The 25,286-nt window shown below is 55.2% G+C and overlaps 1 protein-coding gene and 1 long non-coding RNA gene across 15 annotated transcripts in view; one reads left to right on the plus strand and one right to left on the minus strand.

Annotated features, from left to right (window-relative positions):
* The first annotated feature begins 227 nt into the window (after positions 1–227).
* Positions 228–25,286, plus strand: part of Cxxc5 (CXXC finger protein 5) — a 30,984-nt gene continuing 5,925 nt past the window's right edge. For 3 of the 13 annotated variants that reach the window (XR_005496008.1, XM_039096712.2, XM_039096711.1), the window contains exons 1-2: positions 482–620; positions 11,623–11,704. The gene's annotated coding sequence lies outside the window, so the exon portion shown is untranslated. Of the gene's footprint in view, positions 368–480; positions 621–650; positions 779–936; positions 11,032–11,622; positions 11,705–18,181; positions 24,461–25,286 lie in introns of those variants that run through there. The other 10 variants (XM_039096715.2, XM_039096713.2, XM_063277215.1 and 7 more) reach the window with 8 other exon arrangements.
* LOC134482928 (uncharacterized) lies at positions 17,369–25,103 on the minus strand. 2 transcript variants are annotated; one of them, XR_010059669.1, is made up of 2 exons: positions 24,958–25,103; positions 17,369–18,178 (listed from the first exon to the last, which is right to left on the minus strand). It is a non-coding gene; the product is annotated as an uncharacterized LOC134482928 (long non-coding RNA). The 2 variants fall into 2 exon arrangements; XR_010059670.1 differs by having other exon boundaries at positions 17,369–18,188.

Genomic DNA, 25,286 nt, shown 5'->3' on the forward strand with positions numbered 1-25,286 from the left:
GCGGCGTCCAAGTGGCCAAAGCTGATCTGGGAGGGAGGCCGCGGAGGAGGGAGGGAATCCGAGGTGGAGGGGGGGTGTGAGGGAGCCGCTAGTCCGGTCCGGGTTTTGCCGGCAGCCCCCGGGCAGCGTTCGGAGCTCCTGCCCGGGCGGGCGCGCGGCGCGGCGGCAGAGGCGGCGGAGCCTGAGCTGGGATGTAGAGGCGGCGGCGAGAGCAGGCGTCCGAGCAGAGCCAGAAGAGGAGAGCCTCACCCCCCGACAGCCTGGCCCCGCGTCCCAGCCAGCGCCTAGCCATGCGCGCCGCCTGCTGAGTCCGGGCGCCGCACGCCGAGTCCTTCGCCCGCCGCGCCGCGAGGCGCTGCGCTCCGGGGTGATTAGTTGCTTTTTGTTGTTTTTTAATTTGGGCCGCGGGGAGGGGGAGGAGGGGCAGGTGCTGCAGGCTCCCCCCCCCTCCCCGCCTCAGGCCAGCCGCGGCGGCGCGACTCCGGCTCTGGCCCCGGGCGCGGCGGGCGACTGGAGCGGAGCGCACCGCGGCGGTGCCCAGAGCGGAGCGCAGCTCCCCGCCCCGCCCCTCCCCCTCGGCCTCGCGGCGACCGTGGCGGCTCGGACGACTCGCGGAGCCGGTAGGTGTCGGGCCCTCCCCCGCCCCCCCCGGGAGGCCAGCCCCCTCCCCTTCCCCGCCTCCCTCCCTCTCCTCCCCCGGGGCTCCGTGCGCGGCCGGGGCCGGAGTTCGCCGCAAGTCCGCGGAAAGTTTGGCGGCGCGGGTTCCCCCGAAGTTCAGGTGCGGAGAGCCAGGGATGGGGAAGGAGGGGTCGGTGTTTGGGAGGGGCGGGGGACGCCCGCAGCCTGAGCCGCCGGGGCCTGGGAGACCTAGCTCCGGTGATCGCTCGGTGGCCGCTGCTATATCCAAGCCTTCCCAAGCCGCAGTATGCTCGGTCGCAGATCACTGAGTTCAGACAAAAAGAGGGGTTTTAGGGTCGAGGACGGCGGGCTGGGAGCGGAGGAGCGGGGCCGGGGCTCTCCCTGCGGGGGACGCTTCCTTCCCCATCGCTGTAGCTCGCGGGCGCCGGGGGTCCTCACCTCGCAGTGCTGGGCGGGTGCTGCGCCTGCGGGGGCGGCTGCTTGCAGGTCTGCGGCGCACACTCCCCGCATCAGACCCCACTCGCTGCCCTGTTTTCAGGGACGATCCTAATTGCCCGGAGTGCTTCGGACCACGAGTGGCCTTGCCTCCCCTTAGACTTTGTAGAGGTAGCGGCTACTTCTGTTTTCCCCCTCGGGCTCCTCGCCCCCGCTGCCTGCAGGGTGCCTGGCGGGCTAATCAAGTTTGACCTTTTTTTTTTTCCCCCGTCAAAGTATATCACCTCCACCTCCGCCGGCTAGGCGGCCTCTCTCTGTCCTTTACGGCCTTGGGGAGTCTCGGACTGCCTCTCCGCGTGTGCCCAGCTGCGTGCAAAGCCGGGGACGCAGAAGCCGGGGGGGGGGGTGTTCCTCAGCTGCAGGTCTGCAGGGGGCGGGCATCCCAGGCTCCTGCCACGCTGCTCTGGCCCCGAATTTACCCTCGAAGTCCCGCCCGAGCCCCCTCCCTTTCGCATCCCTGGAGCCGGGGTTGAACTGCCGCGAGAGGAATGTGTTAATTTTCTTACTGGGGGAAGTTGTCCTCGCCCGGAATGGGCTGTTTTCCGGCGGGGAGCACGGGGTGCGCCTGGCTTTGTTTATGAATAGGTTGGACCGAAAGTGAGGGTCCCCGTTTCTAAAATAGGGAACCTGTCACAAGTGCTAGAGCGCACCGGAAAGAGCAAATTTTCCTTTTTTTTTTTCCTCCCTGGGGAATCGTAAGGGGTGCGCAGAGTTGGGTTGGTGCCATGGGTTGCAAGGAGGTACCATTAGATTTGGGGGGTTCTGTAGTGACTCATCTGGAAATACTTGCTCCCCTTGTCTCCTGAAAAGTAGGGGGAATGAAGGTTTGGCAGCCGCACCCTACAATGCTCCCCGGGACCCTGGGTGGTCTGAGAGTTGGGTCTTCCAGATGGGAGTACCCAAAACGAGATGCGGATTAGGCCCTTGATCTCGCCTTTCCTTGTGTCCCTTGCTGTTTGGAGCCCTTGGTTTTGTAGCGCGTCCCCCTCCCACCCCACCCCACTCCCCGCCGCGCGGGTTTGCCCAGGAAGCACTAGGGAAGGGGGCGTGTGATCGCTGGCCCTCGCCCCCGCCCCGCCGGAGCCGCCCCAGGGCCGCGGGCAAACAGAGTCCCTTTCAAGTTTTCCGCTGGGGCCGCCTGGCGGGGGCTGCGAGCGCGGTCGCTGCGGACTTGTTTGGAGCGCGGTTTGAACGCCCAGCGCCACCTCAGTTGTCCCCATCCAACGGGTTCGGGGTGTACGGTCCTAGGGGTGGACCATTTAAGTGAGATGGGTAGGGAGCGCCTATTAGCCTAAGCTTGACCTGACCCTCTCCTGAAAGACTACGGTTCCTCAAGTTGTTGGTGGAAACCCTTCCCATCTCCTTTTTGAGAGTAGTAAGAGGAGACTGTCCGTCCTCGTCTACTTCGACTGTAACTGCATGGTGTTGATTTAGCAGTTCCTTAGATGAGAGTCAAGCTGGAGCTTGTTGTTGGGGGGGTAGCGGCGCGCTCTGCAGCTGTGGCCCCCCTCAGAACGGAAACTGCCCTCCTTAGGGAGGAGGGAGGGGTGACAGTTTGAATTTTTTTTTTTGCCCCGGGGAGGGGTGGGAACAGCTGAGGGAGATTGGCCTCTGGGTTACTAGTCAGTCCTGGTAGCCCTGTAGGTGCCTCCCCTTGCGTCCTGGTAGGAGCTGGATTCTCTGGGGGAAGCCCCTAGCTAAGCTTGAGTCGTCCCCCCCCCCCATCCCCCTTCCAAGTTGGAGCAGAGGGTCTTCTGAAGAAGCCTGGCCCTTGGCTGGCTGGCTTGTTAGTGCTTATTTATGTGTTGTGTTTGGGCTCGGTTTCCCCGGCTCAGCAGGTGACCCTGGCCTGGGCCTCCTATCTCTCCTGTTGACTTACCGGAGGGCCAATGGCCTCCCCTTTATCACGTGAGGCCTGGAATGTCCACCAGGCTGGGCTGAGCTGCGCTGCGCTGCGTGGGGGAAGGGGAGTGGGGAGGGCTCTCAATCCAAGGCTCAAGCCCCTCACGCTTAGGTGTCCAAGGGCTTCCACCGTGACCCTTTATTTTTTCCTTTCTGATACCCAGTTAGTTGGCAAGTGTGAAATTGAGGCCCATTTGAGTGTGGGGGCATGCATGTCTCAGTAGGTTAAGTCCTACCTTCTTTAGGTCCCCACCTAGATACTCATGGGAGCATGCAATGCTTCTTCCCAGGAAGAGGGAGAGAGCTTTGGACTGAGTTAAAGCCAATTGAGTTCCTAGGGTGCGTGGTGAGATAGAAAAAAATGGAGGAATACACTTGGGACAGACCTGGTTCTGCTCTTAATTCTGTGGGATGCAGTAATCATTTAGTTGCAAGTAATTCTCTAGCATTTGCCTTCAGTGGTCTTGGATGGGGCAGGTTAACCCACTGTCATTTTAGGTAATAAATTTATTCAGCCTCTGATGGGTACTGAGCACCTCAACATTCTGGAGTGCACATTCTGCCTCCGATCTGGAGGTGCAGGAGAGTGGAGGATCTTCCAGCCCCTACCATTGGTCTCATTCTAGAGCTGTGTGTGTGTGTGTGTGTGTGTGTGTGTGTGTGTGTGTGTGTGTGTGTACACATGTGGGAGTGTGAAGTGTCCTTGAGTATATTAATAGTTAAACTCTCACTCATAGCTGGAACTCACCAGACCACAAAAAAGCCTCCCCCGTTACTCACGCGCTACTGCCCAACAAGAATATCCCACTAAAGTTTTTTTCTGCATTCTCTTACTTCCCTCTTGCTCTGTCCGCTCTCCTCAGGGCACAGCCCACCTTCCCAGGCTGCTGGCAGTGAGAAAGGACTGCCCATTCAAAGATCTTGAAAGCGCCGACCCTTCTTCTTCTGCCCCTAAAATCCAGAGGCAGTTATCAACTGGCAGAGATGGGGTTGTGTGGCACTATGTCTGATCTATGTGACAACCTGGATGGTAGATCTTTCTTCAAGTCTGTGTTTAGAATGTGTGTGTCTGAAGATGTGGAAGAGTAAGATGTATGATTTAATATAAATGGATGGTTATGTGTCTGCGTTGTATACATTACATATTCTAATGTTATATATACACCTCATGCACTTAAGTCTGAAATTGTATGTCTGTAGGTCGGCCATGTCCCTATGTAATAGATACGGTATGTTTCGAGTACTTGGAATTTTGTAGAGTTTGTGGTTTGTATGTGTTTGTTTTGAGATAGGGTCTTACTGCGTAACCCTGGCTGACCTGGAACTTACTATGTAAACCAGGTTAGTCTTGAACTCAAAAAATACCTGCTTGCCTCTGCCTCCCAAATTCTGGAATTAAAGATGTGCCCTACCTAACTCCTGGCTCCTAGCTTGTATCCATGTATCTGATAGATATGGATAGGTGGGCGGGTAGACAGATAGTGTCAGTCTACTCCTTCAGTGGTATGTGTCTGGATTGTATCTGAGTAAACCTAAGAGTGGACATTTTTAGGCTGGGTGGGCAGTTAGTTGTCAATAGCTAGTGTCTTTGTGTTTCTTGTCTCTTTCTATAATCCGTTGGCCATTCTGACTTTCTGAGTCCCTTGCTCCCTGCTTGTGAAGAAGCCCAGAGACTCAAAACCTTCTCCACTCAGCTGTATTCCCCTCCCCCCAGCAGTAGTAACCAGGCAGTCTCCTGGTCTGCCTGCCTCTGGGAGTTTTGGAAGCTGTGGCGGGAGACAGGCTGGGGCCAGGGTGACAGCACACATCCACAGCGATGGCAGCCTGTGATTATAAGAATAAAAGGATTTTAAGGTCATGGGTGTTATTTTATGTTTCTCCCCTGTGCTGGAGCCGGCGGCAGCAGAGGTCCACAGTAGTGTGTCTGCAGGTTGGTGTATGCCCCTGTGCAGGTGAACATCAGTGTGTGTGTGCTTTACCCTAGAGCATAACCACATATGTACATGCATGAGCAGAACCTGTGCCAGTCCTTGGGCTTGCCCTGGATTTTCCAGGGGGTGGGGGGTGATTCCCAGTTAAACTTCCTGCTGTCGGGCATCCCACAGAACTGAAACTCTTGACAGTCTTCTAAGGGAGAGTGGTCTAGCCTCAAGCCTTGCTTACTTAATTTCCTTTCCTCTAGTTGAATCCTTCAGGCTTCAAGAATAGCTGAGCCCAGTCACCTGGACAAGGCCACATCTTGGGGTGTCACTGCCTGCCCCTGGCCCAGCTCCAGCCTCTGTAATTGCATTCTGCGGCCTAATCCCCCGCCAGCTCAATTAGATTGCAAATTCTTCTTCATTTCCTGCCTCTTGATGCTGGCCTCCCTCTGGGTTTGCAGGGATTGGGGGTGGTAGGCAATCCCAACTTCCCTTCTACTAGCACTAGGGAATTTGGGAGAGTGATTAGTTCCTAGCCCTAGAGCTGAAGTCAGAACCCCTGGGGACTAGACAGGGTTCCACTAGCCCTTCAGAGCCAACTACAGAATCCTTCTGTCCAGAAGCAGGGTCTCTTTTAGCTGGTACAGGCCTACCTGTGGAATAGGCAGATCCCTTTAGTCAGATTCCTAGGCTGTACCTTGTCCCTGGCCTCAGTAGGCTGTGCCCCCTCCCACAGCAGCTACCACTTACCTAGCACAGCAGTTAGGATTCACTATGTGGCTCAGGCCAGCCCTTACACTGGCCCAGACCCTTCTATCTTTGCCTTCCCAAGTACAGGGACAAATGTGGCCAGTTCTTCAGCCATCGCCTCCCTTTCCACCTTCTTCTGATGTCTGGTCCCAGCCATAATACTTTTAGGGGCCCATAGGCCCACCCAGGCTTTCTACTGGCTCCCCCTAATAACCATCCCTGGACTCATCAGACCTGGTTGTGAGTCCTGACCACTACATGGTTGACTGTATGGCATACTGACGGACAGATTTTATCTCTACCAACCTGTTTCCTTATCTCTGAGATGGGTCAATAAGTGGCTCCTTCCTCATGAGACCAGTTTTAGATTGAATACAAGGATTGGGCATGAGGAGAGGGCCTAGATTCGTCCACTCAGCAATCACAGAAGTTGACCCCTCTTTGGGGGGGGGTCGTTTGTTTGTTTGTTTTCTTAAGACAGGCTCTGTAGAGATAGCCTCAGCTGCCCTGGAGTCACTATGTAGAGATATGTAGACCAACCAGGCTGACCTCAAACTGGAGGAGATCTGCCTGCCTCTGCTGGAATTGAAGGCTTAGAAGTGGCATTTATAGTATAGTATTTATAGTATTAAGAACTATTTTCAGTGAATTGGGGTGGGGAGGACAACCTATATCTCTAATAACCAGGGATGTGACCTTCTGCCTTACTCTCACCACACTGGAGTTTATCTTCCCCATCTGCAAAGTGGACCGATGGGACTGGCCTCAGGGCCCCCAAAGGCCTGTGGGATGCTTAGCCCCATGGGCTCCCACATGGTATTTGCTCTCTCCTTTCTTTCCTCACATTAAGCCTGGTGTGGGTGGAACTACGCAGACACAGAGGGCAAGGGGCTGGCCAAGGTCATGAGGTTGGTAATGGGGCCAGGGAATGGCCTGCTGGCTCAGCTGAGCTGTGAGGCACAGCCTTCCCTCCCCGCTGGTCACTGAAAAGTGGTATGGTAGCTTGCTTGCCTGGTTGTTGTTGTTGTTGTTTCTCCTCCTCTTCCTCTTCCTCCTCCTTTCCTTTTTTTTTTCCCCTGGGAAGGGGAGTCCATCCCCTCTTCTCCCAAGAGACACCCATGACAGCCACTGAGCTGACAGTCCTCCTGGCTTTAATACTGGGGTGACTGGAAGCTCTGGAAGGCTGGCTGGGCCCAGCTCAGCCTGAGGGGAGAGGGAACTATAAAGTTCTTCCTATTACCAGTCCCCGTGGCCCCTCCCGCCCTCTGCGTGTCCTCTGTTGGACAGACTGTGACAGAGGTGGGGGCTGCTTTCAGCCTCAGGCTCCCCTATCGCTTACTGGCTAGTCTTCTGAATTCTATGACCTCTGTCACTCACTGGCCTGGGCTCTTTAATATTTCATAGCCCTTCAAGTCGACCCCCTGCCCCAGCCCACAGGGCCCCCTTTGTCTGCCCTGCCCCCCATCTTTGTCACTGAGTTACTGACCCAGAGGCTGTCTCTACCTTCTGGCACTGTGACCGCCCCTGTTGCCTTCCCTGTCTTTCTTGACCCTCCTACTCTACACCTCCACTGGCCACACGCACACCCCTCTGATCTCTCCCTGGCATCTCTGACTGTCTCATCTGCTTTTCCTCCATTTTCCTCTTTTGTTGGTCTCCCCTTCCCAGTGGAACAGAAACCGTGGCAACTGGTCTGCCTGCCTGTCCTTGCGCCCTCCGCCCCTTCCTGCCCCCTCCTCCGGCCGGCCGGTCTGGCTGGCTGGCTGGCTTGAGAGCTGGTTTTATTTATTTTTCTGTTTGTTTGGGAAGAGGGCAGTGGCAGCCCGAGGCCTGGCTGCTGCACTCGCTCCGCTTAGAGCAGTGGGCAGGCAGCCCTGATGGCCTCCCAGGAATGTGGCTGGGACGCCCAGAGCTGTATTTACTCCCCTCCAGCTGCTGGGCTCAACAGGGCAGAGCCAGGCCTGCCCAGTGGCCCCTGGGGAGCCTTGGACTCACTCTGTCCTGTCTGGCAGACCCCACGTGGCTTTTGGGGGGACCAATCCCTCCCTTGCCTCTGACCTCCTCCGACCTCCTCAGGCTCTCCCGGTCTGCCAGCAGGAATACTTGTTTGCCATGCTGGAATAAGCCTACAGTGAGGGTACTGGGGGCCTGGTACCCAACAGCCACCCTATCTCCCATCGAGGGGCCTAACTAACCCTAGGCCTGTAATCTCCTGGCCAGAACTATGCAAAACATCACTCGAGGCCTCTCTCATTGGGTCTAGTGCCTGTGCTTGGCACAGTCCCCCAGCTCTGCCCAGATGATGGGCAGGGGTGCGTGAGGAAGGTACAGAACCAGAGTAGCTGGACCCCTCAGGGCCCTCACCCAGGCCCCATGTGCACACATCTCAGTGGTTCCATACACACTTGAGCAGTGAGACCTGCTTAGTCACAAGCACTACTGGGTTGTACTTCCTGTCAGTAACTCCCTCATTCATCAGATGCTTACAAGGGTTTTGAGCCTGCTCGCTGCCAGCCTTGCAAATGGGTTGTGGCAGTGGCTTCATTGTGTACCCCAGTGCCTGGCACCATGTAAGTGTTTGAAAGGTTTTAGCTATTGTCATCAGACCCTGCCCCCAAACAGATATGATAAAACCTAGCCCACCCTAAGCCCCTGAGTGATGCTACTGTGTTAGCATCCTCCTGGCCTTTCTTTGCTGTTAATCCCACTGTAGACTTGGGAGTTGGGTGTTGTTTGTACCTAACTGTATACAAGTGAGGGAAGTTAGAGTCTGTGACTTGACACTGACAACTGAGTTGTATGCCAGGCCATGAGGACCCTAAGGACCCTCGAGTTGGTCAGCGTGTGATAGTTTTTTCTGCACCTTCCACTCTGCCTGAATGTTTACCAAACATGAGCCTGCAGTCCTCTCCACCACCCTGACTCCATCAGCCCAGCAGGGAAAAAGGCTGGTTGAAGAGTTGGGTAAATGAATGAATGAACTGGCAGTGGGAGTGGACTTTCCCAATGTACACTGGGGTGCAGGGGTCGGGGTGGGGGTGTAGATGGGCGGTTATGTGGCTCGGTGAAGCATTGTGGGAAGTGAAGTGCTGAGTGGCCAGGACTGAAAGATGTGACCAAAGACCAACAACCTGCTGGGCGGAAACCGGTGTGCAAGTCACAGCTTTTCCTTGGACCTCAGTGTTTCTGTCTGTCAATTGGACTCCAATTTGGAGTTTTTTTGGCTGGCTACCAGCTGGCCTAGACTGGGGCCAGCCTGGGAGGTGAAGGGACTGTGGTGGGAAGCAGGAAGCAGTGGGTGGTGAAGACAGGAAGATAAAGCCAAGAGCTTGGCTTGGAACCTGAGAAGCAGGGAGACCAGTACTGACCTGATGTGGGCTTGGCCCTCCCTTTGGGGGCGAGCACAGGCTCACAACCCCCAGCTACGAACTCTAGGCCCAGCATAAACTCATTTCCTGACATCTGTGCAGTGAGTGGCCCTGTGCGCCAGGAGGAGGTGGCCTGTCCCTTGGGGTTACACTGGTTCCTCCCCCAGCCCATAGGGCACCCCAGCTTTGTCATCTCCTGATGACCCAGCCCCTCTCCTGCCTAGCCCTCTTCCTTAAGGCTTCGTGGGAGATTGGTAGGAGATGGAGGTGGGTTGGGCACAGCAGGCCCTTCCCAGAGCTGAAGGACTCTGGCAGTCTAGGATTTTAGTGACAGGAGTCTAGGATTATAGACTGTTCGCAGTGAAAAGCTGTTTTAAGTTGGGGCTCTTGTCGTGTTGGGGTTCTAGAGTCACCAACGAGTAGGTTTTCCCGTGGGAAGGAGGCACGAACGGTCATGCTCTGAACACTGGAGCGTGGGGCTGGCATTGGGGGCTTTCCTGAGGTTGCTGAGCCGGGAGACCTCAAGGGACACGAACCTGTCCCAGGGACTGAAAGGCCAGTTCCACATGTAGCGGGTGGGCCCTGGGCCCAGTCAGGCAGCAAGGGGCTGTGGCTGGCCTGCAGACACAGGAGGGGCCCTCCCTGTGGCAGCCTGCCGCCTGCTGCCCACGCTTGCTTCCCGAGGCACCAGTGTGAGGAGGAAACTCAGGCTGTTGCTTCCAGCGACAGCAGGCAGGGCCGGGCGGCTTCCCAGCTCCCCCTCTGACTCATGGCTGCCTGCAGCTCCCCTCCCCTGGGGTCCTCAGCAACCCCATCTGTGCAATGGGGAGAGGAGGCTTTGTCCCACAGTATGTGGTTCACTGCCACGGTGAGGCCAGGAATCTTCCCAGGACCATGTTAAGCTGTGGGAAGTGACAGAATGGTCCAGAAGAGCCTGGGACACTGGCCTCCAGCCACTGAGGTCTCTCCTCTGTTCTCCCCGTTAGTTTGGGAAAGGTATGGCTGGATTCCTGAGCGAAAGATGTAGGTTTATGGAGTAGATAAGAAAGAAAACTGATCGGTTTCACAGTAAGATAGGTTAGGAAGCCTGCCCCTCCCCTTCAAGGGACTCCTTCATGGCTTCAGTATGCCCATCTGTGAAATGGATCATTTTATCCCACAAGTCAATGTCTACAACTAGGTCCAGTCAAGTGGCACATCTCCCAGGGAGAGGGGAGTCCTTGGCTGCAGGAATGGGGTAGGGGAATCTGATTGGGTCACAGGGGTAATTCCTAGGCAGTGGCCGAAGGAAAATCCCAGCTGCCGTCCTAGAAGACTTGACAAGCTGGACAGGAAGCAGCAGTGAGCAGACTTGCGTCCCGGTTCCCCCCCACCCCCCAGGCCTACATGGAGTCATCCTGAGCCTGGCAGCTGGGTGGGTGTGCCCCTCACGGCAGGAGAGCTGGAACGCACCCCCCCATGCTCTGTAAAGGGGGGCTATGACTGCCAAGAGGGGTTGGGCCCTCATCCAGATTTCAGAGCCTTCTGATGCCCTCAGCTATGTCCTGAGGTATTACTACCTGTGGGGGGGGGGTAGCGGGGTGGCACGGAGTGGCAGGTGTGGTTTCATTTGTCCAGGAGAATGGGAAACCCCTGGAATGGCCTCCTAAGAGGGTGAGAGATCAGAAGGGATGTAGGCAGCTGCCACCCAGACAGACTGGCTTGCTCACAGTACCCTCCCCTGTCCCCCACGCTCAGGACCAGGAACTGGGGATAGCGTTGTGTGAATTGAGACTGGTCTCTCCGGTCCTCTCTTCCCCGCCCCAACTGTCCACCAGGCTCTGGGCTCTGGTCCCTTCGCATCCCTGGCTGCGTCTGCAGAACCCCCTGGGAAGATGGGAGGAGGCACAGCAAGCGGGCGCAGAACAGCGGGCGCCTGCTCAGCCAAGTGTTTTGCACGAGCTGTCAGAGACAGACAGGCACGTGGGGAATTCGGTGCATGTGGGGCTGGGGGAAGCAGCGGGTGGGCAGGAGAGGAGCTGTGGCTGCCTCTCGGCCTGCTGAACCCCGAGGAGATGACTGACCCCCCCCCCCACCCTCCACCCCAGCTATACCACAGCAGTGTGGGTTTGGTAATGGACCCTCTGCAGGGTCCAAGCTGGGAGAGGCTCCTCTGCTGAAGTTAGGGTCCAGACAGGTATTCTGGCCCTACTGACTGTAGCCTCCAGGAAATAGCGGCTGTCATGTGCACACAAACACACACACACTCACACACTCACACACTCCCCCCGCCCCAGCCTGGCACAACTTGTCTCCTGGCCAGAGTCTGCTTTGGTAGATTGGAGAAGCTTAGCATTGCCCAGCCTGAGCAAGGGAAAGGCAGAATGGAGGAAGCTGTGTTTATGAGCTAAAGTTGATACTGTGGGAAAGGAACCTCTCAGCTTTTGTAACCACTAGGCAAAGACCCCAACTTAGTGCTCTCGTGAATTATCCTTAATAAATCCTGCTAAGCAGGACCGAGCCCAGACCTGAGTAATACTTGATTTTTTTTTTTTTTTTTCACAACTAAGACCCAGAGAGGCGTTCACTGGCCCAAGGTGACACAGACCATCCATCCTTCCCTCTATACCCGTGTGGAGCCAGTATGAAGAGGTGAGCTTTGGGGTTTGCTGGGGGTGGGGTGGGGCTAAATTTAGTCATCACTGCGTAGCTGAGGCCTCTGGGAGCAGCTGTTGGTGCACAGACAGAGGCCTAAAGCTGCATTTAGTCTGGACAGAAATATCCTACCACCCACCCACCCACTGCTTGGGCAGCCTGGCTGTGGGCTTGCTCCCTGAGGGGCAGCTTGCTGGGTCGCCCGACAGGCAAGATGACCCGATAGGCTTTTCCCAGATCAGATTTCTATGAAACAGGAACCGAAGCGAGAGACTGGGCCATGGGGGCCAGGGCAGTCAGAGCCCGGGGGAGGGGGGGGGAGGGGGCAAGGACGCCTTTCTAGCCTCTCCTGCTCCTTGCTGATGCAGCCTCCCCTTCACAGAGGCCTGGGGAAGCAGCAGGTTATTTATCAAGCCAGCCTCCCCGCCGAGCGTCTGCCCGCGCGCCTCCTCCCCACCTCTTGTGCTGGCGGCCATGAGCCCAGCAGAGCAGGGTGAGCAGGGCGGGCGGGTGGCGAGATTAGCTCAGGAGACGTGAGTCACTCCATCCCTAGCAGCAAGCAGAGCACACACTCAATGCAGTCCCACTCTCAGCACAGCCAGGGACCTAGAGGATATATCTGGCTTCAGCACACCTAATTCCGCCGGCTTCAGCAGAACCCATTGCCCGCCTGCTCCAGACTCACTCACATACGTGAGTACCTGGTCCCGGTACATGTACATGCTAGCACGGATTCGGCACTCAGGCATGCCCTGTCACCGGCAGGCATAGGTAGGAAGAGAAGCCACACTCCCCCTCACGGACCTTGTATACCTCCCCATCCAGGGTCAAGCAGTGATCTCTAGGCCGTGGCTTGCACCTTATGAGGCTGTGGTGTTAGGCCTGGAGCGCCAACACAGCAGTGCCTGTTGTACGCACTTGCATGTACACAACACGTGTGGTTAGACTGCTTATCTCCAGTCGTCTTGCCTTCTGATTCTGAGATGGGAGTGGGAGAGTGCTTTTCCTATCATTAGTCTACTATTGGCCCCATTTGGGGACCCAGTTGCCCTCATCGTAGGGATCTGTAGCTCAAGCAGTGTATACTCGAGGGTAGGCAAGGAAAAGAGGCAGACAGGCTAGGGGGAGGAGAGGACGGTGAAGGAATGCTGTGGAAAATCCATTTTCCCAGAAGTGTCCGGCTCTCTCCCTACTCAAGGTGGGGTCTGTGAGAGATGGGAGTGTGCCAAGGTCTGGGGAAGGAAGGACACATCTTGTCAGTGAGCTCTGTCCAAGGAGTCTGTGCCGCTTAGCCTGGCATTCGCTTTTCTCTGTCCCCTCATTCCCCTCCAGCTAGCACCCTGAGACTTGCGATTTGGCCACACCTCCTAGCCTGCACGGCGCTGGTCTGACAAGAGGGCCTGGGCTCTGAGGTTGGCAGAGCGCCTGCAGTGGTGTCTAAGCCTTAGCTCCACTGGGGCCAGGGCCTGCCTGCCCTCCCACACAGAACCAGAGACATACTGTTTCTCATACAGGAAGTGAGAGAAGTGAGCTGGGTGGGCACAGCCTTATAAGCAGGAGGGGTATTGACACCACTGTCCAGCACCTCTGTCATAGGGTGCAGCAGGCTCCCACCTTCTGGTCTCCTCTGCATAAGATGGTCAGGGCGAAGGAGAGGGTTCCAGAAAGGCTGAGACACTCAGAATACTAGACTCCTCCCTGAGCTGGGGACTCTGATTTTGGCTATTACCTGCTGTGTCGTGCCCAAGCTTTGTTTTGTTTTGGTTTGGTTTTTGTTGAGACAAAGTCTCACTGTATGTGTAGCCTTGGCTGCCTAGAACTCAAGTATGTAGACCAGGATGGCTCCAGACTCATAGAGATCTGCCTACCTCTGCCTCCCAGATACCGATATCAAAGACGTGCACCACCATACCCCGCCTGCCAGGTTCTCTGTCATCATTTCTTGTCTATAAAACGAACCAAGTGCCATCTTGGTATTACAGCCGCACTGAGGAAAGTGATGAGGGCTGAGGGGTGCTCTCCAGCAGAGCCCATGCCCGGTACGTGTGAGTTTCTGGGTTTAGTCCCCATTGAGCCCTGTGGACTAGTGCTGAACTCCTGTCTGCTCTACCAAAGCTAGATTCCCCCCCCAGGGGTGTGGGGGACAGCACCTTCAGGAAGCATCCTTAATTAGATTGTCATGGTCTGGAGCTGTTCTCAGATGCACGCAGAAGTGAGGAAGCTCAGCTGAGTGGCAGGAGACAAGGGGGTTGATCGGGTAGATTCAGAACAGAGGAACTTGGCGCCTCACATCCTGGAAGGAAAGAGTCAGCCATAATAATTCCAGAGCTACTGACACAATAGTGCCAACACGGGGTGGGTGTGGAAAGGGTAACCATACGTGTAGGTGGGCTCTTCCTGTGGTCAGAAGAGGCACGGGCCCATCTGGCTGATAAGCGACCTTCAGACCCAAACTCGCACGTATTTCCTGGGGTCTGCATCTCAGTGAGTGGGGGCTGCTGTGTATGGGGGTGGGAGTAACAGAAGAGTAAGGGAGTGACAGCTCACAGGGAAACCAGGGCCTTGGACATCCAGTATCCATGGCTAGTATCACTTGATGCCAGTAAAAATAACAAACTAGCCCTGTATCAAGAGCTTCAGGTGTTTGGTCTGCAGACCCTATGAGTTGGGGTTGTTATGTGTTGTGATCCAAACTAGGCTTGAAGCTTAGCAGCTTGCTTGTCTGGGATCCTCTGGGTAGAACGGGGATAGGACCTGACTCCAAAGCCCCAAGTGTACCCTTTAGCTTCCTGAACCTATGCTTTCCCAGGGCAGGGATGCTTCCCCACTTGCAGAATCTCAGGTAAGGAATGAGTAATGGTTGCTATTGAGTCTGCTGGTCCTTTGGGCCTAAGGAGAGTTAGCACCCACGAGGATGCAACAAGGCTGTGGCAAGCCCTGAGAAATTTCAGCACCAGGCTCGAACCACCTAGGCACCTGCTTGAGGGTCTTTCCCCTCCCCCAGTTCCGTCTTGCTGCCTCTCTTTTCTCTGAGAAACCTCTTTAGAGAGAGGTTGGGAGGTCCCTTAAGCAAACATTTCCCTTTGGGTACACAAGGGCAGTCCTGAAAACGCCCCTGTCTCCCATCGCCCGGTTGGTTTGCCACTTAACCAATCAGAGCCCCCGGTTCCACGTGGTCACGGGTGATCACTAAAGCTTCTCCAAGTTAGGTTGACTTGGCTGCAGGTTGGTCCCCCACCTCAGGTCATTTCCTCTTTTTGGTCAGAGTCCCTCTCAAATGACTGACTCCTCTCCTGGCTGTTTCAAAGCAGAAGATATTCTCTCATAGGTCCTGTGCTAGCATTCAGTTGTTGCTGTCCCCATGCTATCGTGGAGACATGGGGCAGCAGGGTGGGCTGTAAAGTTGGACCAACCAACATTGATTAAAAAAAAAACAAAACAAAAAACCTTAAACCTTTGCTGCCCAAGCTTGAGTGACCTTGGCCACTCACTGCCCCTGTCTGAGCCTCAACATCTTTATCTGTGAGGTGGAAGAACCGTGCCGCCCTTGTCTCTGGGCTGCTGTGAAGATCAAACAGGACCTTGTGAACAGTACCTAGCTAGACTTTCACAGATGATGGTAACCGTAAGCCCTTCCCCCAACCCTGGCCTTCTGGTTTCCATCCCTCCAGCCTTGGTCAGGAGGATTCTGGGAAGGAGATGGTGCCAGTCTGCTAGCTCAGCCAGCTTGGCCACTGACCTTCAGAGCACCCAGGCTGTCAAGGCCGCCTGCCCGCCTGCAGGTCGGGTGGCGGGGAGCGCCAGGCAGCTCCTTGCCTGACGCCACCCGCCCCTGCTCCCACTCTCCTCTCTCCCTCTCTGCGCCTGTGTGTGAGCTAATTAATCTCAGCCCCTTTGGGAAATTAGACCGCAGCCGCGTTCTCAGCCTCATGGAGCCCATGCTGCTACTGGGCCAAGACCTGCTATGTTTGGGGGCACTGAGATGTGTGTGTGTTGGTGGGGTACCAAGAGCAGCAGCAAGGTGAGCTCAGCAGGACACAGAAGTCTCTGAGAACCCTTCAGTTTTGGGCTGAGGGGCTCTGGTCTTCGTTCATCTCTCCTCAAGACAGTTTCCATAAGGACGCTAGGCAAACTCCCAGTTAATAATGAAACCAAACCTCCTGTGTCCGTTTCAACTCCCAGGTTGTCACAGTCATCCCTCACCGTGCTCCACCTTAGTGTGGGGGCATCCCTCACCGTGCTCCACCTCAGCGTGGGTCATCTTATTGCTTACCCAGCTAGGAGGCTGATGGAGACAGATGTAATTATGGAATTTTGCTTGGGAAATTAATTTGAAAAAGTTAATTAATTGGCGGTTCCGGAGGTGGCAGGCTCCACGCCCAGCTGGCTTTGTTGACGTCAGTACTGACCCGCTGGAGACATGCAGCTTCCTGGGCAAGCGAGGAGAGGGGCCCCGGTGACCCCACTATACAGCTCTGGGACAGGTAGATGGGAACAGAAGGGCGCTCGTGCCTTGGCCCATGGTGGGCGTCTGGGCAGCAGAGTTTCTTAGCTAGGTCTATTGAGGATGACTTGCAGTCCTAAAAACTGGCCTCTTGTCTGAATGCTAGTGGCCATGGTCAGCTTCCCTAGTGTACTGACCTCAGTGCCACAGATGTCCAGTTCTTCAAAGAACATATCTTTTGAGTTTCCACTTTTTCCAAGAGTGATGTGGTTGTGCCATTAAGCAACCCAGGTTGTTAAGCTGGTGCTACATCGAGATGGGGCAGAGGATCGCTTAGTCTTCCTCTCAAAGGATGGGCTCAGCAATGGATTCCTGCAGACACTGTCCATGGACCATAGTCACCCCCCTCCAGCCTGTCACCCCTGGTGCCATTTTACTCTCTCCTGCATCCCAGCTTCCTGTCAGAAGACCTAGCTGAATGAGATGGGCTGGAAGCCCTGTGCAAGCCACGGTGGTAGAAATCTCTATCCAACTTCAGGTCTCCTGTGAGGCCATTGACCACATGCTTCAGTGGGACTAAGTTCTAGTGTCTGAGGAAATGTGGGTACTCTCTAAAGAGTGACCGGGGCTGGGGCATTTCCTCATTGCCCCAGACCATCACTGGGGTAAGGGGCATGGGCTCCATAGACCCGTGAGCCCCAAACTGCATAGTCTTGGGCAAGCCCCTTATCTTCCCTAAGCCTCCTTTCTTCATCTGGGAAATCTGAAGCCCATGGAAGGGTCTGGACAGCTGTAACCAACTGCAGTGTCTCCTTTGCCTGACTGGTGGTCGGAGAGTGACTCTGGGGCTGTGCCGCCCAGCAGGGTCTGGAGGATACCTGGTGTACAGTGCACGAGATATGTTTGTAAGGAACCTGAGACCAAGCATCTAGCTAGCAGGCCTGGACCTGGGGCAGAGTCTACAGTGTACTCCATCTCTAGAATTCCTGGGGGCCTATCAGGCCCTACTATAGAAGTGGCTCAGTGGGAGGCACATTTGCTGTGCTTCCAGAGGACCTGGGTTCAAGTCTCAGGGCCCTCATCAGGTAAGCTAACCACCTCAGTAGATAACCTCAGTTCCAAGGGATCCAAAGCTTTTGGGCTCAACAGTCACGAGTGTGACACACACACACACACACACACACTCTCTCTCTCTCTCTTTAAAAATGTTAGACATATCAGGTGTAGTGCTTTAATTAGGAGGCAGGGGCAAGCAGCTCTGGGGTCTGCTTTTTAAGAAAAGAAAAGAAACAGTGTATTTAGTAGCAATTTGCATCTCAATGTCAGTCTGGTGTAACTTGTGGGTCTAAGTTTCTTGGAGATCTGACCCAGGGTTTGGGTTAAGTGGACCACATCCTCTCCCTGAGCATCCCATAGGCTAGCCAGAGGGAAGGAGAGCCTCACCATGGACCTCACTTGTTCAAGACCTGTCACTACCCTACCATGTTAGCTATGGTATGTGTTCACATGTTCTCTGGATGAACCGTTAGATGGTTAGATGTCTCTGTGTGTCCCTGAGACCAGGAGCTCCCAAAGGGTGGTGTCTATAGCATCTCGCAGCATCCGGTCTGGCCCAGAGTTATCTATCACAACATTAGGGACTTTAGGCTTCTCTATTCCCATTTTACAGGTAGGCCAAGGCCCTGCGAGTACAAGAACTCTTGAGACCTGAAAACTCTGGGTGAGGGCTTCTAGCATTGGGGGTGGGGTGGGGCTCAGAAGGAGGGTCTTAACCTTGCTGGGCCTCGGTTCCTTTGAAAGCCGTGATCTTTAGTACTTCTTCACCCTGTGGTGCTGGGGCAGTGAGTGGTTAAAAGAGCCTCTGCCGGTTCCGGTTAAAAGCGTCCTTAAGCGTTCACGGTTATTACCATTGATGCTGTAGGTTGTTATCTTGGTGTTATTCATGCTTCCTGGGTCTCCCAGCTGCTGCTGTGGCTGTGCCTAGACTCAGAGCCTGAGCCTGGTCCACCGAAGAGACGTTGCAGCTCCTAATTAAAACTCCAAAGAGATGGCCTGGGTGTTTAAATTTTGCTACAGGGTCCCACCCCCGCCAAGTACTTCCCCCAGTCCCTCTTCTCCACTGCAGTGGGTTCAGAGTTCTCTCCCAGTCTCAGGTAGAGGGACTGCCCCCAGGCAAAAGCCTCCCCAAATTTCCCCTGCCACTCCCTCCGCCTCCCAGACCTCTGGGGCCATGAATCATTTATGAGGCAAAAATGAAACCAATTAAGGACAAACTTTGAAAGCCTCTAATTGCCGCGCCTGGTGGCATGGAGGAGTGAGGGGCGGCAGTACTGCTCACTGCCGAGTCTCCTTGGCCCCAGCCCTCCTTCCCAGGCTTCCTGCCCGCTGCGTCTCGGGTGCGTCTCCGGGCGCCACCACCTCCTGGCCGCTCTCGGACGTGCCTGCGCTGCTCTGGGCAGCCGCCTGGCGCCCGCCCCGTCCTCCCAGTCGGACTAATTAGACCCGGCTCCCTCCTGCGCTGCCCGCTCCAGGCCCGAGGTGATGGCGGCTCAGCCTGCCCTTCTGGGGCATGTGCCCCAAAGCTGGCCGCCTTTCCCAGGCTGAACGGCAGCCTGCTTGGCTTATCCTAGACAAGCCTAGGGTGCCTGTGTCCTCAGAGCCTGGGGTCCACGTAACTAGGCGAAGAGCTGGGCAGAGACTGATGAAAGGCGAGCTGGGGAGAGGAGGGAGACTGTTGAGCTTCAGGGGTGTTGCATTGGTGAGCAGGATACTCAATGCCTGTCAGAGACCGACAGAGCTGACCTTATGCAGATTCTTGGGTTTGGTGATTCCAGCAGGTGGAGGTCAGAATCTGAACCCAGCAGGACCTGCCTCCCTGCAGCAAACCAGAGGAGCCAGCCTTATGTCCTGCTAGCTGTGCTGGGGGCCATGCAAGCCCTGGGCACTCCGGCACACTGTTTGCTCAAACAGAATTTCCGTGCTTGTGTTTTTCCATAATTATATTAGCAGGTGGGATTTTTCCTCGGGGAAGCACTTTGAGGGGGAGCGCTGTGGCTGTGTCCCCGCCTGCTCCAAGCGTGAGCTCACACTCAGCTCTGCCCGCCTGCCTGCCGGAATGATTTTTTAATTATGCAGCCAGTGCTCGGAATTGCTAATCCACCTCTAGCCCAGCGTCCCCTGCTGCAGCTCACACCCCAGCCCCTTGCTGCCATCCCCCCAAGGGGCAGTACCCAGCTATACACCCATCATTGCATACTGGGGGACACAACTGCTACAGCGAGGGAGCGAGGTCCAGAGTCTCTCGGGGGAGGCAGCCGAGCTGCTCTTTGTCTCCCATTCCAGCCCTATCCCAACCTTGCTTGCATTGGCCGGCTGTGTCTCTGGAAGAGGGTAGGGCAGTGATTGGTACCTATCCCCGAGAATGTGTCATCAACAGCAGGAAATGTTAGTCCATCCGTCCTGCTTCTATGACCCCCGAGGACATGAGCATACAAGTACTATCTTTGTCCCTGTCAGACTCGACTTTGCTTCTCTTCCACGCTCTCAGACACACAGCTAAGCTGCAGCACAATGGCCAACTCCATGCTGCTCACATTTGGTCACACCTGAGGGCTGGAGTACCCTCAGGAGGCCCTGTGGCTGGATCCCCTCCCAGCCACCTCCACACCCCGGGCTTTCTCCTTTCCCATCCCTGGTGGGGGTCTGCCTGTGGCTGGCCTGTAAGAGCCTCAATCGACCCTGGCCTGGGGAAGGGGGGGCAGGCTGAAGCATAGAGGCAGCGGGTGGCTGTAGCTCCTCTCCAGGCGCCCAGCTGTGGCATCTGTCAAGGTCAGATAGCGACTCCGGAACCAGCCAGCTTGGCCCCATGGCCCCTCTCGCCTCATTATTTTTGTGTTCCGGGGTTGCGACGACACCTCCCTCCCTCCTTCCCTCCCACCCCTTCAGTCTCCTGCGTCTTGCCTGCCTCCCCCACGCCTCTGCAGGGAGGGCCTGCGGTCTAGGGGCTTTTGTTTTCCCATCTTTACCACACTAAGGCCAGGCAGGCCGGCGGCTAGATGCTGACCAGAGCTGTTAGACCTTGAACAGCAGACAGGTGCCTCACCCGTGGTTGGGATTCTCAGCTAAAACAGTGAATTGGCTTCTCAGAGGGACACACTGAACCTGGGTGCAGCCCAGCCCCCACCACACTGCAGGCACACCTGTGGGCAGCTTCCTGTTTCCATAAGGGCCCTGGCAGCTGGCACCAGTTCCCAACTGCACCATCCCCATCACACTCAGGCCCCGCCTGGGCTCACAGTGCACACACTGCTGTCTCACAGCTAAGGCAGGTTAACACGCGGGCCAGAAGAACCTGCAGACACTCAACCCACCATAGTTAATGCTCTACTTGCAAACAACACTAATGGCTGTGTATGTCCTGAGGTGTGGAAAGCACGCCCCTCCTCCTTGCACACTGGGAGCTTATATTCCAAATACCTCCACCTGTGTTGGTGCATAGCCATGTGTATAATAGCACTCTTCGTCCTCAAAGGCTGATGCCTTGGACTTCGTCTGCACCGGGCCACACCCACAGCCCACCAGATGCAGCCCCCAAACCTATGTCTGACATGCTTCCCTTGGTAGATACTTAGTCCAGCTCCTCAGGACACAGATTCTGCTTCATACTCCCTTCTTCCCAGGTACCCTATGTTTCTTAGTTACACACCCAAGGGGGCTTTTATCCCCTGAAATGCTGGGAAAAGGGGTCTGCTTGGTGTGCCCTGTCCAGAGTGTGGGAAAGGGTGGTTTGGCAGTCATGTTGCCTCACCCACCTGGCCCAAGAGCATCCTGGTGGGTAGGATGGGGGTGGTTCCAGGTGGGTCATGACAACTTAGGTGCCACAGTTTCTGGTTAGGGTGTATAAATATGGGGGGTTAGGATGTGGGCCTGTTCTAGATCCCCTAGAGTCTCCAGGGCAGCCACAGCCATCCACTCACTTCCTCCTCCAGCTGTGGACTGCTGTGGTTGTTACTGGGAGGGGGAGAACCTAGAGGTTTAGTGGTGACTGGACCCCCCCACCCCCAGGAAACTCAAAACCCTGGGCCAGCCGAGTGGCGGGTTGGGGCAGGCACAAAGAAGGCCTCTGTGCAGCCTGGCTGGGCTGCCCACAGGATTCTGGGGGAGGCAGCAAGAGCCGGTTTCCGTCCCCGTTCTGCTTCCTGCGGAGGCTGCCGGAATGCCCGGAGCTCTCTTGCCCAGCCAGGCTGGGCCACCCCACAGCCCCTTCCCCTGTCTTCCCCTGGGCTTGGTACAGTTGCAGACTTCTCAGCAGTAGTACTTGGTATGACGTCCCTAGAGCCACCAGAACAACCCTTGGGATCCGCCTTCTCCTTCTTAGCCAGGGTTAGAAAGCCAGGCCCTGGAGTCTGGGTTCAAACTGTGACTCTGTCACCTACTGACCTGGTGACCTCAGGCAGTTAGTTAGTTAAAAGGGCATCTTTTAGTTAAAAGGGTGTAGTCAGAGTCGAGTAGTAGGCTACAAGGCCTGGGTGTGGTGGCTCATGCCTTTTACCCCAGCTCTTGGGAAGCAGAGGCAGGCAGATATCTTGAGCTCCAGGAGAGACCGTGTTTCAAAATAGCTACAAGGAAAACAAAGTATAAGAAAAATGTTCAGCAGTGCCTGACTTGCTGTCACATCCCCTTAGGCAACCAGAGCTAGAGGGCACCAAGTGTCTTCTTGCCCCTCAGTAGGCCAGATTCCATCTGTGGCCTTGCTCACCTGCAAATCCTGTGACTCGCACAGGCCTCCTGTCAGGCCTCTAGAGCTCTACCACTCTGGGTAGCTGGATGAGGAGTCACTTTCCCAAACTCTTTTTTTGTACCTGTCTTCTTCCCTTTTGAACCTAATTAAGAAGGGTACTAGCTGTTCTTGCAGTGGACCCAGGATTGGTTTCCAGTACATACATGACAGTTTACAACTTCCTGTAACTCCTGTTCTAGGTGATACTGTGTTCTGGTCTCCTTGGTCACCAAACATGCACACAGCGTTATACATACATAGCAAAACAGTCTTTGGGCATTTTCTATTTTACAAGTAGGAAACTGATGCTCTGTACAGGGAAAGGGCTAGTTCAAAGTTCATGGTGAGGGGCAGGCCAGGACAAAGCCACAGTGTAGACCTTAAGACTCCAGTGCCGTTGGGGATTTAGCTCAGTGGTAGAGCGCTTGCCTAGCAAGTGCAAAGCCCTGGGTTCGGTCCTCCCGGGGGGGGGGGGGGGAAGACTCCAGTGCCTAGCTTTATTCTTTTGACACTGTTTACCCCCCTCTAGCTCCTCGACTCAAATGTCTCTGAGCTACCTCTCAATGCCTGTTGTCTGTGATGAAACCCATCAGGATAGAGGCTAAGCAGGAATGCAAGCTATAGTCTCAGGTGGGTGTCTGCTCAGCTAGCTTCACCCTGGGAAACATTTAGTTCAAGATCCAGGGACACCCTCAGACGCATCGGAGCAGAGCATCAATCAGTCTGTCCATCCTAGCCACAGAGCATTTTGCCTACTCTGCAGTAGGACAATACAGGACATACTCAGGTGTCTATGAGGGAAGAGCACATGGGCTGACGCATACAGAAGAAAGGTCTCACTGTCCAGTTGAACGCACGCCGCTAGCCAGGGATTCAGTGTGCAGTCCCAGAAGGTACTCAGATAGTTTGGGGAAGAACAGAGGCCCAGGTTCAAAGTCTGGGTTAAGTCAGAGTAAACTTACGAATATGACTGCAGCAGACCCAGAGTTTTGTTTTTAGTTTGTTTGCAGTGGAGAATCACCGTGTCACTATGTAGCCTTGGCTGCCCTGCAATTCTCTGTAGACCAGGCTCACCCCAAACTCCTAGAGATCCATCTGCTTCTGTGTCCCAAGTGGTGGGATTAAAGGGGTGTACTGCCATATCCCACTCCCTTTCTGTTATTAACTGTCTTGGAGTGTTAACAACTGGAGGGTCCCCCAGTGGTGTCAAGGGCATGTCTTACCCTGGCCAGTTGCTAGGTGCTTAGGGTTGCTATGGCTGTACAGGTCTGTCCCTCCATACTGCCTGTCAGGCTGCAGCTGCACGTCTTCCTTCCTCCATGTATATCTCTTGGGCTCAGTATTACTCCTCAACCCTGGAGACTAGGCTAAATTATGGGGATCAGAGAGAGAAACCTCTCTTCTACATTAGTGGGTCAGTTCAGTTCAGTTACTCGCTGTTTGTTGTCTGTCTGTCCGTCTGACCTCCGTATTATTGCTCATCAGCACTGCTCCCCCCTATACCCCAGGTAAGTAGATATAAGAAGCTCTAAGCCAGGGCGTACTCTAGCCCACTCAAGCCATGCTGAGTTCTGCTTGGCGGTTGGAGTTAGTTCAGGAAGCCTCCCACCTTTTATAAGTAGGATGGACCTAGGAGGTTATTAAAGACAGTGCAGCAGATGGGGCATAATGCCCAGAGCAAACCTGTCCTTGGACAGAATTCTAAAAATGCACTTAAAAATCATTGAGCTGGGATGAGTGTGGTGGTGCACGCCTTTAATCCCAGCACTCGGGAGGCAGAGGCAGGGGGTTCTCTGTGAGTTTGAGGCCAGCCTGGCCTACAAAGCAAGTTCCAGGACAGCCAGGGCTACACAGCGAAAAGAAACCCTATCTCAAAAAACCAAAAAGAAAAAAAAATTATTGAACTAGGGCCAGGAATGGTAGCCAACACCCATAACCCCAGTATTTAGGAGGCTAAGGTTGCTGCCCCGCCCCAACACACACACCTAAGAAAAAGCACTGAATCGAATTGTAAATGTCCTGTCCTTGACCTCAAGACTGTGGTTGTGACCCGGCAAAGGTCATCCATACCTGGTGTGTCCTGGTAATGACTCCCTATCCTTTACCTGACAGCCTCTTCCTCCAAGAAGGCCCCCAGCCTCACTGGTGACTTCCACCAGCCCAGGTCTGAGGCACTCGTGCAGGGAGGGTATGTGGACGTCCTCCTTGCCCCTCCCGCCATAGTAACACAGGGCATTAGGAGGAAGAGTACTGCTAAACGTTTAGATGGAGCTGTAGGCCTCCTAGGAACACAGAGCACCAGTCCCTCCCAGGACATAAGCTCCTCCCCCATGCAGTCAGGCTTTTCTGTGGCTGAGGGTGGGGTGAGGCCATCACCACTACCTCCGGTGACCTCATTGCCAGCTGGCATTATGATGTCACCGGCCTAGCATTCTGAGTTCCTGCATGTGTATCTCTAAGCCTCCAGGTGGGGCACTCCCCTGGGGGCCCGTGACAGCTCACCCCTGACCAGGAAGAAGTGACAGGCATGGTAACAATTTGGTGGGCGGGCAGTAGGATAACTGGGCCACTCTGCCTTGGGCTATTCTGTCAGTTGCCCAAGTAGAACAAAGGCAGTCATAGAGCGGGTGACCAACACTTAGCTCTGGGTTCAAGTTCTACCGCTGTTGACATTAGGCTGACAGCTTGAACTTTTGTGAACCATAGTTTCTTTATTTCTGAAACTGATTAAAACTTCCTGTGTCTTGGGTACCATCTTAACCTGGGAAACTACATATACCCCAGCACAATAGGTGCTCGATAAATGTGAACCCCTTTGGAAGGGTTCTTAGTTAAATGTTAGTTCAGGTACTGGTTTGAAGAGAGCAAAGTCTGCCTTGGGGGGGAGTAGAGGCTGAAGAAGCCCCCACTGCTATCAGGTCACATGACTTTCCGTCTTCCCAACAGCCAGGGTAGTACTCTGAGGCTAGGGTCTGGGACACAAACTGTGTCCCCATCCCTCCCTCCATCAATTCTCCCCAAGCTTACATTAGACTCTTAGGCTCCTGCCTCTGTGGACATCTCCAGCTTCTTTCTCTTGGTTCTGTCATTCCATGCCTGGTCCCCTATGTCCCCTCTGACCTCTAACCATGATTCTGCTTCATCTCACCAGGTCCCGTTGTCTCTGACCCGTTCCTGAGTTCTGTGTCAACATTCTCTGTCCCTAACACCTGTCTCTCCCTCGCCCCCACCCCCCACCCCCAGCTCTTGGGGACTAGTTCCTTCATCCCTGGGCCCTATCCCCACCCGCAGGCCGCCGGGCTCCTGCATGGACAAAGGGGTCCTTTGTGGGCTGACCGCGGCTGGCGGGGCGGCGG

Source organism: Rattus norvegicus, chromosome 18 (assembly GCF_036323735.1).
Source record: "Rattus norvegicus strain BN/NHsdMcwi chromosome 18, GRCr8, whole genome shotgun sequence".
NCBI classification, from domain to species: Eukaryota; Metazoa; Chordata; class Mammalia; order Rodentia; family Muridae; genus Rattus; species Rattus norvegicus.